Here is a 16,736-nt window from a genome sequence, read left to right on the forward strand (position 1 = left end):
TTCAGCAGCTGGAAATCTATATAAGGCAAGAATGGGACCAAATTCCAACAGCAAAACTCCAGCAACTCATAGCCTCAATGCCCAGACGTCTTCAAACTGTTTTGAAAAGAAAAGGAGATGCTACACCATGGTAAACATGCCCCGTCCCAACTATTTTGAGACCTGTAGCAGAAATCAAAATTGAAATGAGCTCATTTTGTGCATAAAATTGTAAACTTTCTCAGTTTAAACATTTGCTATGTTATCTATGTTCTATTGTGAATAAAATATTGGCTCATGTGATTTGAAAGTCTTTTAGTTTTCATTTTATTAAAATTTAAAAAACGTCCCAACTTTTCCGGAATTCGGGTTGTAGGTTGCTAACATTCATTAGCATCAACGAGTCCTTCCATGATGACATGACAATGAAGGAAACTGTTGTCTTTGATGGCTCAACATATGAAGTGGGGTGAAACAGGTCTGTGTTTAGCTATCATACAATTTAGCGTCTTTTTCGTTGTCCTGCTGAAGCACACCTTTGGCTCTGCTACTGAAGGCTCTACCTTCCTTTTGTTTGGAGCAGTCTATAAATCCTGTTAAACAGTAGGTTTCAATAGTGACTAAATTGCTTTAAGTAACACAGTTTACAAACAGCTATGGCCAAGGAAATATAGCTACAGAGTGTACTGAGCAATTAGCTCAGCAATGAGCGTGTTGCCAATACCTGATAACTTAACAGGGGTGGTGGTGCAATGCTGTTTTATGCATCCAGATTGTTTACACTGTTAAAGAGATGTATTCTCATGCTAAGCATGTGCAAGTTTCAAAAATAATTTGGAGGTATGACGGAGTATTTATGGACCAAATCTCTTATTTCAGGGTTCGTACAAGTTTTGGAGAGTTTTTCTCATGGAAAATCGCATCCAAAAGAGAAGATGTGTGTGTGGAGAATTAGAATCTCAGAAGCATGTAGTAATGGAGTGTGAAATTCTTTGTGCTGCAAGAAGCGCATGTTTTCAGATCTATTGGAATCCGGAGTCTCATCTTTATCTTTAAAATCGATTCTTGAAAATAAGATATATGGAATAACAAAGGTTATGGAATAACAAAAAAGTTTTTAACTCCATGCTGGTATTTATTTGAGGATTTAATCTATGAGATGGAGTTCTTTAGATGCACCGAGGAGGGTAGCAATACACCTTTGAAGCATCTAAGCTGCTGCAAGTCACACAAGAAGAAGAAGAAAATCGCAGCCATACACGCGTCGACCAGAGCTAGAACACACCCATCAACGAGCTTCATCCGGTTGCAGCGCTGTACGGGACTTGCTCTGGAAGAATGTTTTCAAAGAAGTGTTTTTTTTGTTACAATGTACTATAATACTGAAGTATAAATATCTGCCACCTAACTCCTATTTACATACCTGTTGCTAAAGAAAATACAGCTATTTTAATGTAAACTGAACTTATTTGCATTTATCGCTTTTTCCACTTCGTGTAACTGCCAAAAATACCATAATTCAGTTAAAGACAGCTGAGTTTTGATTCAGTTATTTTCAATATAAAAGTTAAATCGTCAATTATGAAATGAGTTCAATTGGGCAATATAATTGTTTACTAGTATGAACCATTATTTGAACTATTATAGCTCAGTGGTTATGAGCCCTTTTTTAACAAGCCTTTGTAAAAAAGAATGGTTAGCACATTTATTTGTAAGGAAACAGCTTCGACAGCTGTGCTGAATTAATGTTCAGTCTTTGTCATGTGACAGCACAGCATGCTACTCTGAAACATTTGTTGCGTATTGTATACTGTTTCACACACTATGCTTTAAAACAAATAATAGGCAGTTTACACTGTGTACTGGGCAGTAAGCAAGTATGCCATTTTGAACACAGCCTGGATCTTTGTTGAGAATCCCTGATCTAGATTATTGAGTTTGGGGTAGGACTACCTGTTTGTCTTTATAATGGCAGGGGGACTGTTGAAAACTTGTTTGAAAACAGTGTCTAATTTTAGTTCTGTTTGGTGTATCTAGTGGTGCAGAAATTATACACTTCAACGCCACACTTATCCAGGCCAAACAGTTCAACGTAACTGTCAGTATAAGATAACCAATCTATCGGTTTCTGCTTCTTACAAGCAAGTGCATTTAAGTGAGTGAAAGACAATTACAAGTCAATTATGATTTCAAACTGCTGGACTGAAGCTTTTTAAAGCTGATTAGCTGGATGATCTCCTAGTTCCCACATGTGTAGTGTAGCAGCATAATACATTTATCAGTTTGTATTTTTTGGGAATAAACCCCATGACCTTGCCATAGGGTCATTCTCTTCTGTTTGAGCTGCAGGAATACTTTATATGGCCAACATTTTTGTTTAAACCAGCAGATACAAAATTAGTTAAACATTTTTCCCACTTAAATCATCTTTCAAATTTATTTTCATTATCAGTCTTAATGTATTTGTATAATCCATTATACAAGATGAAATTGTATATTTTGATAAATTATTTTGACACTAATTTTCAAGTTTGGTAAATTTTGTGCTCAAATTTGATGTAGTCAAACATTTTACAAAAGGATGATACACTTTTGACATAGAATATCCTAATTAGGATAATACTTTACTTTCTAGCCTTAACTCAGCAGCATCCTGCTTGGTTCCATATGGCCTGTTTGACACCATGACTCTCTCAGGAATCCAAATTGTGGTTGCAGCATTAAATAGGGACAGCATTTATTTGTGCGTGTGAGGGTGCGTACACATTGTCACTCATCCAGGCTGCCTTCTGCTGACACTGGAAATTGTGCTTATAGGGGCTTTGTCTTGTAGGTCAAATTATCCTCCAATTCATCGTGCACAGGCTGAACTCTATCTCCAGTGGATAGGATCAGGCTGGGCCCCGCATCCTTCCCATTAAGCCATCTCACTTATATAAGGCAAGCTCATGTGAACTCAGTCACCAGCGCTTCTGCCTCCAATATCCCTGTAACATAGCATGCATATTGATTGCAGATTGTGCATTTGAGAGACTCTTTTTTCCCCCATATCCACAAGAAGCTGGGGAATCATGTTACTCTGCAGCTGATTAGAAAGCTCATGCATAGGAAATTATGCATCCAGCGCCTTTCTTTCTCCTCCATCTGCCCGCAGTGCAGGTGAAAACAATTTACACATCCTGCGGCCTAATGGATACATTCATGGGGAGTGGTGAGAGAAAGGAGGACAGAGACGGGAGAGCGAGTGTGAGCGGCCATAATGGGCCAGGCCAATGCAGGCCAGCAGCCCTGGTTAGACGGACGCAGCAGATAGCAGCGTATCGGATAACATCTAATTGTGGGGTTGCAGGCTAATGAGTGTGGCCATGCCCTGTCAGTGCTAGCTTTTGGCCTGCACTAAAGACACTCGTAAACAATTCGGCTGTGCGCGCTTCAAACGCGCCTGTAATGTGTTGATTCAGCAGGTAATGAGCTGCTCCCAGAATCAATACCCTCCACTCGGCACCCTGGCCGGCCCTGCAGTCACAGGGCACAGCTAGCAGGGTTCGATGTTGCACCCCCTCCTCCCTTCATGACCTCTCTCATTGCGGTAAGGACGGCGCACTGTCTGAAGAGGACCATTCTCATATTGCGGAAGGCGCCCGAGTGTCAGAACTTTCATTGGCAGGCGAGCAAATGAACAGGCAGCCACCGCATGCTAATGAGGCACAGGCTATTTTCCACCTTTTTTATCTGCACATTATGCTCTTGACTCTGGAGAAGGTGGGAATTAGGTTGGACCTTAGTGTCAGGCTGCCTGATGGCTGCGCTCAGAAAAACTGGTAATTGAAGCCGATGGCTGCTACGGAGGAGGTCTGAATTTGGAAATAAACAGTTTCAAGCATCGCACGTCATTTCTGGAGAGATGGCAGGGGAATGGAAATGAGCTGTCTGGATTTAATGCGCTCACACAGCAGGGAAAAAGGGGGGCGTCTTTGTGGATGACAATTCCACTCATTAGGACTTCAATGCAGCCATAATGACAGGGAGCCTGGGACGCTGTATTCAAAGAGGGCAATTAGGGGACGTCCTCCAAACTGTAAATTTAGATGCTATGAAAAAAATCTTTACGTTGTTGTTATTTGACTTTGCCAGATACATCTAATGGCTGTAAAATTGAGGGCGAGATGGAGATAGGTGGCCTCCTACTGAGATTTATCTTTTTTTTTTTTTTTTTATCTGCTCTGAAACTTTGTTTATCATCATTGCTTGTTTATTAGCATAATGGGAAGTGGACCAATTATTTCTCCTCTTGTTGGCAAAGTGACTCATTTGTGTTTGTTTCTCTGCTCATTTTCTATCAGGCCTGCGAGAACATCTTTATCTGTTTCTCCTTGATTAAGTCTCTATTTGTGAGCATTCAAATGTCAGCTTGGTGTTTTTTTTTTTATATATGCCAGCATGATCCCATTCTTACTTTTTACGCCTGTTATGTAACATCGCAGATATTTAATAATGACAATTGACATTTCAGAATGAGGCATTTTTACAAGTATACTACTATCTGCCATGAAACAATTCTGAGAAGTAAATATATTTAGCTTTCTGTCATGCTATAGGTTCATGACCTTTATATTGAAGAATTGAGCTTCATTCCATCACCATTTAGCTGTTGCATTGGTATCACCTTAGGGACGCCTCGTTGTCCCTCTTTCCATTTCCACCGGATTACCAGCAACAAACGTGCAAACTTTTTCTCTCTTCAAACCTTCCTCAAATCCCACTCCCTCCCACCAAAAAGGAGCTTGTCTTATGTTCTTTTCATATTTGATTTCCATGAGTCGAATGAGCATGCTCCGATTATCCCAGTGGTCAGAGCTCTCTTTCGGGGTGTTTCTGTTTTCTAGACGAGGACCCGTCGATCAATCCCCAAATTGACTTGGGTCCGTTAATCTCTGTTGCTTTTTAATGCAATGTTTCAGAGTGGCGACCTGTGCCTGATTGTAATTCAGGCACAAAACCTTGATGTGCTGGAAGAGACTGCAGGAAGGGGCTTTCTCAGTTGGCGGAGCATGCATGCTCATGAATAAAACAGGGGCTTACCAGTTCTCCTGAGCACCGAGCCCCGTCCGGTCTGTTTTTATGGTGCTTGGTTGGAACAATATCACTCCCCATTCCAGCAGAGAGAGGAGGATTTTTGTGCGGTCTTGAGCTGGAGCAGTAATTTTATATATAAACAGTGTGTGTTTGGGGTCTCATCTTTATGAATGGAGAAAAAGCAACACTTTACGTCTATTTGCCCTTAAAATACAGATATTATACATAAGCAACGCCTTTTTTCATGTTTCATTTTTTTTATCATGATAATTGTCATAAGCTTGAACTAAACATTATATATGTTTAAAAGGTTAATGTATTGATACCATGCAGGGTGCCGTGTACTAATGTCACCATGCCCTTTCACTGATTAGATTTGCTGTCTTGTAACCTGTTTAAAAAAAAAAAAAAAAAATCACGAAAGCTCTCTAAACTAGCATATCTTACAGGCTTACAGACTTCCTTCTCCTCTTCAGTGAAGTGTTGGAGCACAATTAGTTATGAGTGGCATCACGTTCCTTGCGAGTCCTGTTTGCAGACTCATTACCAGACCCTGCTGGTGTCTTGGAGGCTGAGAGGAAGTCAAACAAAGCGGCACTCATATTTCTCCGGTTCTCTGTGGCGTTGAGCAGGCCCGGCCTAGCAGCAGCGCAAAGAGGTGAAGGGCTTTGAAAAGAACCCCCAGCTGCCCTCTTACTGCCTCACACGCACACATACACACATTTCAGACTGGATGGGGACTGGAGCAGTTTAGTTCTGTTCAGAATCTCCAGTGGTTCGTACTGTCTTTATTTGATATTTCAGAATAACCTGTTCTCCTGAAGTCATCTTTATGTGTGGTCTACAGTGTTTATGCTTTCTTTGTTTGCTCGTTTGCATGTTAAAACTCTTTTCAGCCATGTAATCTTCCACAGAGACATGAACAGACATAAACTTTCACTGACTGTTTTATCCTATTGGTATTATGCGTTTCAAGGTTTTATACACCGTTTTCTATGTATTTAAACTTGTCTTTTTATATTCATATTTCATAACTTCTGCCTGGAATCTCTGATTCTTCTCTCTCTCTCTCTCTCTCTGCACAGGTGTGTGAATATTTTGTATTCAAACACAGAATGAATCAAAGTAATGTAGTGGCTGTGTTTAAATGTTTCATTTTCAGTTTCATAACTTTCTATCCATGCAGCCTTCTTTCTCATATCAATGCATTGGCCTGTATGTCACTGCTCTGCTTGACAGAGGGTATCAAAATGAAATGAAAGCACAGACAGCCGCCACCCTGTATGGGTCCCTCGATCTTCCATATTTATCTGTGTGCAGAGAAATCAGAGGTCTTTTTTTCAGGTCCCGCAGAAAGGGCTGCTATGCCTGTTCACACAGGTCTGAGAGGAGCCAGTCATCCATGTGGGCGATTTTTCTCAGCTCAGAAGGTTCAAGGCTGTGTCAGCAGCTACGTAAGACATGGTATTTTCAACCCTAAACTGATGTCAGAGACGGTAAAATAGAGAGTCAGGTCAATTGCATATTCTTGGAACTGGATTAAAAAACATTATACAAAATAAACAAATATAAATTAATAATATAAGAAAGAAAAATAATAATTACTTTTATTTTTTTTACTTTTATTTGGTTAAAATATTCTGTTTATTGTCTGTGAAGAAATGACATATATTCCAAAAGTTGATCCACTTCATGTATGATGTGGTAAACATTAGCCGATGTCTTGTTCTGTAAGTAACACTCTGCCTTGTACCTGACACAATTCAGTCAGCTAAGCACAATCACACAATCTGGAGGCAAAATAGCTGGTATTTTCTGTCTGATGCCTGCTCTGAGTAGTCATTAACCAGTCATATTGATGAGCTTTGCGTAATCCATCAGCTTTGTTTTTGTTGTTGTTTTTTTTACTATCTGAAACATAATTAGTGATTATGTAATATTCTGGCTCTTGCTGCTGTGATTGCTGTCCAGTGTTTGAAAGTGTACAGTTCTTAGTCAATTAGAGACTGATTAGTGCATTGCAAATCCACTTAATTCTAAATATGTTAATTAACAGTCTATGCTCTCATACTAGTGGTTAAAAGCACTAGTAACCTCATGCAAGCTTCAAATGTGCTACTCTCTAAATTGCTTGCAGTACGTTTCTTTGAAAGGCTATATTTAATTAAATGGTGTGTACTGAAGCCAGTTGGAGGGCTAATGGAAGTTACATTTTATGTAACCGATATACTAGAGAATCGCTTGACTATCATTAATGGATATAATTTGACTTTACCCCCTTTCCTTGCTCGTTCATAGAAAGATTAAAAAAAAATCTGTTCAAAGAAAATACCATATTTAATCATTCTGAAATTCAATTAGTTTAATTTATAAAGCTAGTTTGCTGATGGACCAATGAGATGGTGTGAATGTTTTATGTAAAAAGAATGTGTTTCATTTCTTGCCTGTGAAACATCTTTTTTGTGAGAAGAGAAATGCTTAAGGACCACTCCACCTTCTTTTTTTTTCTGAACCGGTAGAATTTAAAAAGCTACAGAGGACAGCATCTGTGCCCAAGCCAAATCAGTTGGTAAAATAACTTGCATGTCTGTTATGCTCTTATCGAAATGCAATAAATGGTCTGCTGAGTATCTCTGAAATGTTAATCAAATTTAATTGTATCTCAATGAAAACTATGCAAACAGTAGAAAAGGATAAAGAAAAGATACAAATGAAATAAAATCGTCCATCAGCACTTTATGTATCACAACAGAGCCATCTAGTGTTTTCGTTGGTGGAAGCAAAGTAGTCCTGAGAATGTTTAGCTCTTTGTTGTTCACTTTTTAATGTTATTCTTGAAAAGCAAAACCAGCATTGTTTAACTTTTATGTTTGAGTCCAGAATTTTACTGAATAGATACACACCACTTTAAAACAGGCCTCCTACATTATGGGAGTAAAATGTCTAGGGAAAATTAACATTTAATATGTAGAATATTAAATAATTTTATAAAATGGTGGCTACTACTAAAACGCATATTATTTTATTAATATATAGTATTATTAAATCGTTAAAGAAATCAAAGAAATAGGAATCCCATACATATGACTAATAATTTAATTTGAAATTGAAGTGTTTGGTATTTGTTTATCATTAATAATTTCAGTCATTCTAGCTATTCCCACTTGTAAATATATTATTTGTTTAGACTGATATTCCAGCACTTGTAAGTGCAAGTGTTTCAAAAATTGGTTAAGGGTGCCCCCACCTGGCCACAAGTCTGTTCTGTAGCTGACATATTAAACACTGAGAGACCGCACTGAGACGGTTAGGTTTTGTTCATGTGCACACACATTACAGTGTATGGTTTTGTTTTCACGTTAAATCAAAAGTGACAGACAATTTCTAAATAAAACAAAACCTTATTTTTTTAATACAAAAATAATAATTAAAATATGTATCATTTTTAGAAACATTTGATTTTCTTCAGTTTCTGATTTACTTTTTTTCCCTCTCTTTGTCTGTAATGGAAGCTCTCATCCTTTAGGACTGTAAAATAGAAAGAAAGAAAAAATGTAGAAAGCAACAGTTGTTTTGGGCAGGCTGTGTTAAAAAGAAAGGAGCATGCTTACTGTGCTTTCATTTGAAGCCCAGCTCCTGAGCCATTTTCTTTGAGCACTGGGCTATTCAGTTCATCAGTATGGAAGTCTATTAGGTGAGGCGAAATCGCACTGATGGACACTGAGCACCGGGAATCAGCTGCTCAATAAAGGCTCCTAATTGCTTAGCAACAGTGTTGCAGACCTCTCATTTGAGATCAAGAGTTTACTGGACTGAAGACTTCGCTTTGGAGAAATAGAGCTTGCGCCATTAGATAAGACAGGGGAAATGGGCTATATCTACATCCTCAGCAACCCCCCCCCCCCCCACTCTCGCTCTCTCTCAGAACAGCCCTCCACCCCCGCTCCCCAGCATGATGATTGTGTTACCTTTCAACTGGCTGATGTATTCAGTTCACTAGATTATTCTCTGTCATCTCAGTTAATTGAATTCTGTCCATCACATTTGGATGATTTTGCATTTGCATAAAGGTTAGAGTGGTGAAGAGTGTCAAACTTCAATTTAGACAATGTCAGTCAAATAAATATACCACTGTATCTGCCCAGGCTGGGTATTTATGGATTCTGACAGGAATTCAAATATCACTGCCTGCATTCTCATGGATGGGAACACTCATCTGCATGTAAATATAAATACGAAAATGACTGAGGGGGTCTGTAAAATGCGGCTTGAGCTGGCATGTGTTATGGTTTGAAGGTGTGTGTGTGTGTGTGTGGATAGGGAGCTATGCCATTAGTCTAGTCATCTACTCCTATTGGCTTTCTGTAGCAGAATGAATGGGCTCTGTCATCCTGCATTATAGACTATACCACTCAAGTATTTTAAGCTTCCAAACCACAAAGAACCACGGGGGAAATGCTGGGGCCATATTCTGGGGTCAAGACAAGCTACCTGAATCATCGCCATGTTTTTCAGTGTGGTAGGCTCCGATTTAAAAAAAAAAACATTTCCCTCTCCACGTCATGCTGTTAACCAGTATTTCCTTTAGTTAGTAGGAAAAAAAGGACAGACATATTGATGCGAGATACTGTGCCGTAAATGAGAGTGAGAACAAGAAAAAAAGAAACGTGTCAAGCAGCTTCACCGTCTGCAGAGAAGATCTGATACATTACTCAATATCCAATTCATTTGTACGACTTTACTGGCAATTTTCATATTAGCCCGCTGTTGGAGCGATTCGGTTTCGATTTGGTGTGTGGTATCTGCAAGGCTACGAAACCACAGGCAATGGCAGCAGAGCCAGAATAAGTATGTGTCAGTTAGTCAATAAAGAGGAGCCTGAGACGGAGGGACGATTAGAGCTCTTATCTCCTTTCATCGCTTTTGAATGCTGGCTGAATTGAAGGTCAATATCTTGTGCTTCTCCAGAGCTGAACAGGTGTCTAGAGAGCATGAATTCACTCTGTTATGGTGCATCGCTGTGCCTCTTGGAGTAGCCAGAGCTCGCTAAAAAAAGAAACAAGGAATGGCCAAAGAAAAAAAAAAAACCTTTAACAAGCCGTTTCGCAAAATGGTAGCAAGTCTGTTTGCTCTGTGTCTTGGCAGGCTCATCGTATGAGTTCCAGTCAATTGTGCGGGAAATGCAGCTTCTCTTCTGAGAGTTAAGATGATGTGTTCTCAGCTCTTTCAGTACGGGTAATTGAGAGAAAAAGACAAGTGAGAGACAGTGAGGTGGTATCGATGAAACAGACTTGATCATCTGCGAGCTTGCTTAGAGCTAAAATGGTAAAGAATTGGCCAGCATTCGCTAAATTAATACCCGCTAATGCAAAGGCTCCGGGCACAAAGGCGACGGCATTCCATTCTCAATGGACCATCTGTTTGGAGACATTTTCAAGGCTGTGCGTTATTGATTACATCGCCTTTTCTCGTGTAAACACACCATGACAACAGGCCAGGAAGGCCATGGAATCCGAGGCATATTCAGCTGCGGTTATTTTTGCACATTTCTATTCTGTACTCAGCTATTAAAATGTGAGCGTAGACCTTTTCTGCTCTCAAGTGTCACAATGGATGGAATATGTGATGGACGAATGCAAATATTCTTGGTGCAGAGGACCTCTTTCGGACTGTTTGTGGAAGAGCTTAGAGGCCTGTTCAAATGGAAAAGCCACACAACCCACTGGATCAGCCCAGGGACACTTGAGTGGTGCCACAAGAGTGTTTGTGTGTGGTGTTCGTGTGGAGTTTGGGTTTGGCTCGAGGGTCTTGTACCCCCTAAGTGTCCTCTCATCCAGAAGACGACACTCTTAGATGATGCTGTGGATAGGTCTTTGCACAGAAGAATAATAGACAAACAACGGAACAATAGAAGCAGTTCTTTTAGTGAATATGTACCAATTTTTGGGAAAAAAAATTATAATGAAAAAATATATATTTCTTGAAATAATTGTCCTTTCCTAACTGAAAAATAATAAAAAATAAATAAATAAAAGACTAAAGCACATAATAAAACGTTTACAAATCATTCTTGCAAAAATAAACATTATTGCATTTAATGTCAAAGTTACGTAAAACATTTTAGAAAAATGATCACCCTATAGAAATGATTGGTCCAATGTCTTTCTGTTGATTTAATTTTTGAGTGAAAATGAGTATCTTAAGGTAGTTTTGTGGTGTCTGCACTCAAACAAGACAGGAAGGCATATCTAACAATATGCAAGATGATGCATCTCACACTTATTCTAAGGTCTGACACTGCTCACAAAATTCTGGGTTAAAAGACGTAGGTCCAATTCAAAGGTTAAAGAAAAATACAGTCATTCAACAGATATATGAATGCTGGCAAAATCAAATGTTTTATCTTCAACAGTAACAAAAAATTAGGTTGCTATAGCAGCCTGATTTAGTCTTTCTTTATCTCAACATGCAATATGAAACACGTATATCTTTTGGTTTCCTAACAAAGCTGTATTTTGTCTGGTCTTTGTTACAGGAGCTGCCTCTTTTTACCCCATATTCCAAATTTCAGTCATCTCAAAATGACCTTGATGAACAAGGTTAGTAGAAATCAATCAAATATTTACTTATTTTATTTATTTAATTTCCCCCTTTTTGTCCTTTTCTTTAACTCCGACTCTCTTCAGTGATTTGTCAAGCTATGGTTAGTCACGTGTTTGTTGGCAATCAGAATTTTTTTTTTTTCAAGAAAACAAGCAATACAATATGACTAAAAGAAGAAGTTGAGCCAACTGAGAAATTCAGCAGAAATTCACCCTTATACCCACAGTAGTATAATGCAGTGATGTTGCTTGCATTCAGCCTCCAAAACATGCAGACATTTTATTTTTGAGCGTCAGGGTTTCAAATAAAGGCTATTTAATGCTGCTGCAAGTGACACAGATGCACCATTAAGTTAATTTTTTTTATAATTAAATGCTTATTTATATATATACTTTTTTTTTTAATTTTTTTTTTTATTTAAACCAAATTGAAAAGTGTATCATAGATACAAGACCAAAACCTCTATGAATTTTGCAATTATATATTTGTTTATTGTTTTCATATATAATATAAGCAGATACAATTACAGAATGTTACCAGAACAATTACATCTATTATACCTTGTTGTAGGGATTTAATTGAATTGTATTTATATTTCATTTGCATATTTCAAAAGCAAATCAGTGATCTTATGAAAAATGATTAAATTCATGTACAAATGTTCAAACGGGTCATTATTTAATGGTGAAGCTGATTTTTTAGACTGTCGTAATTTAAGGGGGGGGGGGGGGTGGATTAGAAAGAGTAGTGTGTGTGTGTGTGTGTGTGTGTGTTTGTTTGTTTTCCTGTAAATATATAATTGTAATTTATTTAACTTGGAATTTGGAGTGGTGTATTAAAAGCTGTATGCCACAATTACATTTTAAAACAGTTCATAAATTACAATTAACTACAATTAAAGAAGTGAAAACCTGTAATTAAATGATACACAGTTGAGACATACTATACGAGTAAATGAAATGCTGCATTCTGTTCAGTAAGGGCAAAATCTCAGCCTATACATGATCACACAAAAAAACACCAGCATCTGCTTTACGGCTTTATAGCCCACAACATATGTCCCTTCTTCGGTGACAAAGCTGCCAGCATCTCTCCCGCTGTTCCCTCTCCCTAGTCCAAACACACATCTTTAGATACCTGTCAGCATTTATTATGTTGTCCTCTGTCGCGCCTCAGATAAGGCCAGTTAAAGTTTAATGAAATTCAGCCTGGTTACGCAGGCCTGCCTTTCATAATTTGTCACAGCCTGTGTGCTGGAGACCCACTGCTCAGTAAACACGGCGCTTACATTACCAGCCATTAGGGTCTAAACGGTGTGGTCCTGTATGCAGTGCTAGCAACACAGCCAACCGCTGCTAGGGGCTGGCCATTACTCTGTTGCCCTGCATGTAAACGCTGCTCACTGTAACAAACATTGTAGGCATGTGAGTGAATATTAGTTGGAAATGCTTTTTTCTACACACCTTTCTGTAATACTTCCTTCTGGCTGGTCAATCGCAGCATTCTCCATATTATTGTATAATAATCACTGAACTGTCTAATTGACCGTTGTCCCAGGCAAACATTTCTCTACACGGTGAACTCAGTGGACTGTCTGTCTTCTCTTTTAATAAGAGGAATCAACATTTTATTTGTATTTTCATTTTTTATTATTATTAAGTAGACATATAATAAAAGGGATAACACATTATAGTACAAGACACATGATGACTCTATACATTATCTATACATTACATAAGCAAAAACTATATATTTACTTTATATACTGTATGACTGTCTACTACTTGTACTAAATGTATTTTATTCTCAGTATTTCCGACATTAAATATCTAAACATTGGACAACTGGAATGACCCCTGTAGCTTGTGCATAACACTGTGTTGTACACAGTTTGTGCAGGTAATGTGTGTTTGTGTACAATCAATAGACATATTGATGATAAGGTCAAGCTCAAGTGAGAAAACTGAAAATGGATGCTGCTCAGATGGCCTCGGTGAGTGGTTATCTCCAGAGATTATTAAGCTCCAGGGAAAATGACTAGCTTGTCTTAGTAAAGGGCTGAGGTCAGGCCTGGTGTGTCCCCTCTCGGGCGCAGGGCTTCTTATCCCTGAGTAGCCTCTGTCAATATGACAGCTGGAGCTGTCAACTACTCTGTGCTTCAGGTTCAGCAGTTGAAACACTTCAGCACAGCTGTATCTGCTGGGGAAAAGTTATTTGCCTGATAAAATTTGTGATTGCACATCCCCTTGTTTTCCCGATTCCAAAAAAGAGAAAAAAAAAAGAAAAAGAAGAAATAAAATACATACACAAACAAACATACAAACAAATATTAAATAAGGTTTGTTATGTTTGTTTGTAGTGCTACATAATTTGGCCACAAGTTTGTGACTATATATTAAAATGACAATAAAAATAATAATAATAATTATAATAATAATAGTGATAATAGTGATTATTATTATTTGCTAAATAAAATATATAGTACATTTAAAAATATATATATTACAGTTGTATGTGTGTGTGTGTGTGTGTGTGTGTGTGTATATGGGAATAAAATATTAATATATTTTACAATGCAACAGTGAAATGACAACACTACAATCTATGGCTGTACTCCTTTCTTCATTTTCAAACATTAAAGTGTCATTAAACATTCTCTTTCACACACATACTCAGCCAGAACATTTTATTATAATAATTATTATTATCATTACTAAATAAAACTATAAACAGAACTAAAAAAATAACTAAATATTACAATATTATGTTGTATGTATCATACGTATATAATAATATTTCTATTGTAATATTGTAATATTTTATAATAAAATGTATTTAAGAAAAAGAATGTGATAATATTTACATTTACATTTAGTCATTTAGCAGACGCTTTTATCCAAAGCGACTTACAAATGAGGACAATAGAAGCAATTAAAACTAACAAAAGAGCAACAATATGTAAGTGCAAACTACAAGTCTTGGTTAGCCTAACGCAGTATATGTAGCAAAGTATTTTTTATTTAGAATAAATAGATATAAATAATAGAAAGCTATAAAATAGAAGATAAATAGATAAAGTAGAATTAAATTAGAACAGAAAGTGCTATGCTTAGAGGGTCAAATATAGTTGGAACAGATCTTTATTGCAATATACGTGTTATTATGTATATACATTTATATAAGTATTGTATATACAATATTGTATTGCAATACTAATATTTATGGCCGTCTTAGTTTTCAAACGTTAAACAACCAAAATGTATTTTAATGGAAAACCGCAGGGAGCCCTTAAAAAATGCTTTTTTGTTGATAAGAGCTTCTCATTACAAGTATGGGAAGATGTTTAGAGCATTTTGCATTCACAAAAAAAAAACAAAAAAACAATTCTGTGCCATGCTATAAACCATGCAGTGCATATATTAATTTATTTAATTAAATTACAGCCTTTGCGATTTGATAATTGCATAGCCATATTGCAAGCCATATCACGTTTTCAGTTTTATTTTTGATTAATTGTGCAGCTGTATCACAGTTAGATGACCATGGTGAGTCCCACTGATCAGAATTTTCAATATTTTTTTACAGTAAATTATTAAATTAGAATCAATTAGTGTCTTTTTTCATTTTTTAATTGAACAAATCTAGTTCCAAATCGATAGGTCCTCTTGCAAGCATGACCCAGCTAAAAAACATGGAAGCAATGCAATAACAAACACTTACTACCATGGGACAAGCATCTTTTCTTTCACACATGCACAGCCAGATATAATAAATAAGTATAATAATAATATAATAAAAGCTAAAACCCTCATGCCACAAGAATAAACAAACAGCATTAAGGAGTTTCTCCCCATCCGTCCAAATACAGACTCACTCGAAGCTTTGAGAGAAAATTGTCTTTCTTTCTCACACTTGCTGTAACACGGGGGACAGGAGCCACACACATACACTCACACACCCAAAAGCGAGCTGCACGGCAGGCTGTAATCAGTGGCTCTATGACAGTGGGGGGAGGCAGGCTGGTGGGGGAGACAGAGGGACAGGAGTGATAACAGATTGAGCGACTCTGATAAACTCTCCTTTAATGGCTCTGCCTGTCCCCCCTCGCCTCTTTTTTTCTCCAGCACCTATTTAGTGGAGTCTTTCACTGCTGCAGGGATTAGGCTGCTGGATAAGGGCAAGTAAACATGGGCTGCTTCTCTGAGCAAGCAATGGAGAGACAGAGACAGGGAAAGATAGAGAGAGGGGAAGAAAGGGAAGGGAGGAGAGGGAGACGGAGGGAAAGTGAGAATGCTAGAAAGAATGAGAGTTTGGTGAGAGGAAAAGAAGCAGAGCAGGAGAGGAGGAAGAGGATTTTCTAGTGGAGGAAACTGGAGTTTGGAATTTTCACCTAACTAATGTTTTCTACAGAAATCAGTTACGTGATAATTGTTTTTCTTGTTATTTTTTCATTTGTTTGGTGTATTTTGGAGCTATTCGTAAGTGTTGCCATATCTCCATTGGGAATATAGTTAATGTGATTCCCAGTGGTGTCAAAAAGGAACCTAATTCTGTGTGTTTAGCACTGGGGCACGACACACAAACCCAAACACACACAAATTCGCATGCAAACATGGATTACTGTGATGTCTTAATCATGGTGTGGCAGGCAGGCAGACAGACAGGTCACGTCATCTCCGCTGAGTTCCTAGAAAAGCATTTCAAGTACAGGACACACTGATGACACTTCTGAAGGGGGGAGATGAAGACCGCAAACTGATGGCAACTGCTTGCATAATTTTGTAATTAAACACAACACTATTACCCTTATTGCATTTTATAGTCACAATAGTAACCAAACAAAAAACCAACTTTAATTGTTGATTATGGAATTGCTGTGGAATAAATTGCAATGTTATTAGTTACGTTATTAAAAGAATTAAGCAGATTCTGTATGGCTGGACTATAAACGGCTTTGAACTGGGCTAATCATGATATCTATTAGCTAAGCTTTTAATCAGCCACCTGCCTAGTTGCATAATCAAATCAGCAACCTCTCTAAAAGAAGATGGTGTGTGGCTAGCAGTCTGGTGCTCTTT

The 16,736-nt window shown here is 37.8% G+C and overlaps 1 long non-coding RNA gene across 1 annotated transcript in view; it reads left to right on the plus strand.

The window, feature by feature from the left end:
* Window positions 1–16,736, plus strand: part of LOC132113060 (uncharacterized) — a 95,366-nt gene that overhangs the window by 54,573 nt on the left and 24,057 nt on the right. The window contains exon 4 of the long non-coding RNA XR_009425075.1: window positions 11,591–11,654. This is a non-coding gene — a long non-coding RNA (uncharacterized LOC132113060). The remainder of the gene's footprint in view (window positions 1–11,590; window positions 11,655–16,736) is intronic.

This window comes from Carassius carassius, chromosome 32 (assembly GCF_963082965.1).
Source record: "Carassius carassius chromosome 32, fCarCar2.1, whole genome shotgun sequence".
Lineage (NCBI taxonomy): Eukaryota > Metazoa > Chordata > Actinopteri > Cypriniformes > Cyprinidae > Carassius > Carassius carassius.